Source organism: Schistocerca cancellata, chromosome 1, assembly GCF_023864275.1.
Source record: "Schistocerca cancellata isolate TAMUIC-IGC-003103 chromosome 1, iqSchCanc2.1, whole genome shotgun sequence".
Classification (NCBI taxonomy): Eukaryota; Metazoa; Arthropoda; class Insecta; order Orthoptera; family Acrididae; genus Schistocerca; species Schistocerca cancellata.
In genome coordinates, this window is record NC_064626.1 from 88,639,392 (window position 1) to 88,644,288 (window position 4,897).

The following is a 4,897-nucleotide window of genomic DNA, read 5'->3' on the forward strand; positions in this document are numbered from 1 at the left end:
ACGAAACCATCCGAGTCCTGCCCGGTTACGCGGTTCCCTTCCAGTGCCGGTGTTTCCTGGTCCCCTCCCAGTGCGACGACAGGTGCTGTCGGGGGTGCTGGCTCCTCAGACGGTGTGGAAGTGGTTGGGGTGAGGGTGGTGGAGTGCTTTTTCCCCTTGGAGAGCTTCTCCTTTTTGTCTTTCCTTACACGCCGTTGCTTTGATGTGGTGGACTTGAGTGGGGGGGATTTGAGGAAGTGGGATCGGGTAGGGGGTTGGGTGGTAGTTGCGGGTTTGGGTAGGATTTTAGTCTGCTTGCCATTCAGGCTGCGGATGTGGTCGGCAAGGCGGTTACAGCCGTGGGCAAGCAGGAGAGGGCTGAGGAGAGGGGAGGGAGGGGCGGGATCGCAAATCCTGACGATGTATTTGTCTGTCTGCGTTTTGTGTAGTTTTGCCATGTCGGTAGCGGAAAGTTGGCTTGCTGCCAGGTTGTTGTCAGTTGCCACTTTTGTTGTCACCGTTGGGTTTTCCGGTGGCATTGCTGACCCTACTATAACGATGGCAGACGCGGAATTCTGAACGGGGGCGACGGAAAACATTTCTGTGGTTCCGCGGCCCGCTTCCAGGTCCTGGCCTACTTTTTCCCTGTTCTTGGGGGGGGGGGGGGAGGGGGGGGGCAGAGACTGACTCTGCGGCAGCTGAGGTGCTAGAGACGGCCGCCGCGCGGCCCGCGGCAACAAGAAAGCACGCCTTGTGTCGTCGGCGGAAAGAGACCGCCGCGACCCCAAGGCGCCACCCAAGCTCGGCATACCACAACGACGGGAAGACACGACAACTCTGCCAGGCGACGCCATGCAAATGTTTTTCCCAGTGCCGTCGGTGCTAAGACCTAGGCGCAAGTGCCCGTCAATGTTTTAATAAAAACAGAGCCGGAGAACACTTCTGTTTTTACTCCCGTGCAAGCGGGGTCCTATGGCTGACAATACGCGAGTGAGAGGAGCGATGCTCAACCCTCGACTGCTACTCAGCGAGTGGGTTCGGTCGCGGCGGCGGCGGATTTAAATACCCTCCGCCCGCGGCGCGCTCTCCCCGCCTTCCGCGCCCCGCGCCACGGTCGCGCGGTGGAACAGATTGCGACGGCGTCTGAGATGACGTCGGTGTGATGGCTCTGTCCGCCGTGGTCGTCACAACTATACGTTTGTTCGATTTACTCTTGATTAACCCAATCACTGGTTCCCAAGCCTTGCTAAGATTATAGCCACAGTCACGGTTTATGAGGTCGTCATTGGTGCGAATTTCGATGGCCTCTCTAACAACGCTGTCCCAGTATCTCGACGCCTGTACCAGAATCCTCGTGCGTTCATACTCCATAGCGTGATTTTCCGACAAACAATGTTCAGCGACCGCCGACTTGCTCGGATACATCAGTCGAGTGTGCCTCTGGTGTTCACGGCATCGGTCCTCGACGGTACGCATCTTCTGACCAATATACGACTTGCCACATTGACACGGAATCTGGTACACGCCGGCCTTCCTCAAACCGAGGTCATCTTTGGCGCTCCCCACCAGTGCACGAGTTTTATTCGGAGGACAAAACACAGTTCCGACCCGGTGTTTCTTCAAAAGGGTGCAGGCTAGGTATGCAGTCTTTTGCCCATACTGCTCAATCTGTGTATCGAAGATCCAATGACGGAAATAAAATAAACGTTCCAGAGAATGAAAAATTATACACGAGCAAATAAAAAAATCTCAATTTTGACTTTGAAACTTCTTTATAAAAATTTCTACTTAAACTGCTGAGTGAAATTGAATGCAAGTGAACCTAGTTTCTGTTTTTTTTTTTTTTTTATCATATCAACACTGACTCACAGTATTCGCAACACAATCTGACTGCTCAAAAAAGGATAACATGACGTCAAACAGTTAATTCGAAAGAATGGCCCTGACTAAAAAGAAATCTTAACAATAACCTATATCTTTCATTAAGCACTTACCTCACAACAATCCTCGTTACTTTAACTACTGGAATACAGCGAGCGTCAATACTGACAGCTAAATAAAAGATTCTAACTACTAAAGCCACTAACTACTAATAGGCATGTGGTCAGCAAAGGAAAGATTTTGTTGCAAACCAAATAATGTATTTGTTACCTTAGTAATGTGACATCCAGTTCAGACACAAACATAAATCGTTATTGCCATCTAGCACAAAGTTATAATATCCTAATAATATTCAATCTCCAGGTCGAACATGTACAGATCGTTAGCCTACGCTAACACTTCAGACCTCTACCCTCCATCAATGCTAACTTCTCACAACTAACATCCATTATTGCTAGCCATTCGCCTCCAACTGCCCAACAGAACTTCCATCACTGCTGGCGACTAACTTCCAAATGCCCACCACTACTGGCGATTAACTTCCAACGAGTCCAACCAGCCACAGAGTCTCTTACAAAGAAAGCGCAGTCAGAGATCCAATGCAAAGCGCTACACAGCGCTGCCAACACAGAAGCAGCCCACTTACAACATCTGTTTCTTATACAACACCATTGTTGTGATCACATGTTGTAAAATTTATTGCGCTGTTGACAAAGAAATGGTGACACCGTAAGCAGGTGTGTGTGCTTTCCAACGCATAAATACGTTGGTCTTTCAGATTAAGTACAGCTTGGCATACATCAGCCAGTCCATTAATAAACTGAAATTTTTCCACTCTTTTCTTTCAATGTAATTGAGATGGATGAATATGAAACACTCTGGACATACTGCGTTAGATCTTACAGGCATGCATTGATAACAGTGTTTCAGAAACATATATAAAATCAAAGATCTCAGTTATGTGCACTGGAATTACGCATAATGGGTTCATAGCTTTCACTAACTCCACAATCTAGCGAACATTGATTCCATAAAGAACCGTTGTGCACAGCGAGTGCAAGGAAGGAAAGGCAGCCAGCAATCAGTCGAAATCCCATTAGTTTTTATTACTCTTTCAAATGTAGATTTCAGCTATAAATAGCCATCTTCAGTGCATTTGAGTTACACAGGCTCGCAGCGGTAAATATTACCATGTGTTGCAAAGCGAGCAAGCGAGACGATTGCTGTGTGCCTCTCCTTCCACAGTCTGGTGTAAATCTTGCGGAAGAAAACTGTCACGTGGCACTTAGAACTGCATAGGAAAGCACTGCTCAACATCAAAACCATGCACCTTCATGTAATGAATTGGCTACGGCCTTGCTGCAGTGGATACATCGGTTCCCGTCAGATCACCGACGTTAAGCGCTGTTGGGCGTGGCCGGCACTTGGATGGGTGACCATCCGGGCCGCCATGCGCTGTTGCCATTTTTCTGGGTGCACTTAGCCTCGTGATGCCAATTGAGGAGCTACTCGACCGAACAGTAGCGGCTCCGGTCAAAGAAAACCATCATAACGACCGGGAGAGCGGTGTGCTGACAACAAGCCCCTTCTATACGCATCCTCAGCTGAGGATGACACGCCTGCCATTGTAGCAGAGCGGTTCTAGGCGATTCATTCCAGAACCGCGCTGCTGCTACGATCGCAGGTTCGAATCCTGCCTCGGGCATGGATATGTGTTATGTCCTTAGGTTAGTTAGGTTTAAGTAGTTCTAAGTTCTAGGTGACTGATGACCTCAGATGTTGTCCCATTGTGCTCAGAGCCATTTGAACCATATGAGGATGACACGGCGGTCGGATGGCCCTGACGGGTCACTTGTGGCCTGAAGACGGAGTGTTCATGTAATGAATTAATTACTCTCTCCGCAACATGGCGGGTGAAACAAGTCGATGGACATGCAATAGAGTCTTGAGAATATACAGGGCTATTACAAATGATTGAAGCGATTTCATAAATTCACTGTAGCTCCATTCATTGACATATGGTCACGACACACTACAGATACGTAGAAAAACTCATAAAGTTTTGTTCAGCTGAAGCCGCACTTCAGGTTTCTGCCGCCAGAGCGCTCGAGAGCGCAGTGAGACAAAATAGCGGCAGGAGCCGAGAAAGTGTATGTCGTGCTTGAAATGCACTAATATCAGCCACTCATAACAGTGCAACGACACTTCAGGACGAAGTTCAGCAAAGATCCACCAACTGCTAACTCCATTCGGCGATGATATGCGCAGTTTAAAGCTTCTGGATGCCTCTGTAAGGGGAAATCAACGGGTCGGCCTGCAGTGAGCGAAGGAACGGTTGAACGCGTGCGGGCAAGTTCCATGCGTAGCCCGCGGAAGTCGACGAATAAAGCAAGCAGGGAGCTAAACGTACCACAGCCGACGGTTTGGAAAATCTTATGGAAAAGACTAAATCAGAAGCCTTACCGTTTACAATTGCTACAAGCCCTGACACCCGATGACAAAGTCAAACGCTTTGAATTTTCGGCGCGGTTGCAACAACTCATGGAGGAGGATGCGTTCGGTGCGAAACTTGTTTTCAGTGATGAAGCAACATTTTTTCTTAATGGTGAAGTGAACAGACACAATGTGCGAATCTGGGCGGTAGAGAATCCTCACGCATTCGTGCAGCAAATTCGCAATTCACCAAAAGTTAACGTGTTTTGTGCAATCTCGCGGTTTAAAGTTTACGGCCCCTTTTTTTCTGCGAAAAAAACGTTACAGGACACGTGTATCTGGACATGCTGGAAAATTGGCTCATGCCACAACTGGAGACCGACAGCGCCGACTTCATCTTTCAACAGGATGGTGCTCCACCGAACTTCCATCATGATGTTCGGCATTTCTTAAACAGGAGATTGGAAAACCTATGGATCGGTCGTGGTGGAGATCATGATCAGCAATTCATGTCATGGCCTCCACGCTCTCCCGACTTAACCCCATGCGATTTCTTTCTGTGGGGTTATGTGAAAGATTCAGTGTTTAAACCTCCTCTACCAAG

At 48.4% G+C, this 4,897-nt stretch overlaps 1 pseudogene; it reads left to right on the top strand.

Annotated features, from left to right (window-relative positions):
- The first annotated feature begins 3,206 nt into the window (after nucleotides 1-3,206).
- LOC126098985 (5S ribosomal RNA) lies at nucleotides 3,207-3,324 on the top strand (annotated as a pseudogene).
- The last annotated feature ends 1,573 nt before the right edge of the window (nucleotides 3,325-4,897 follow it).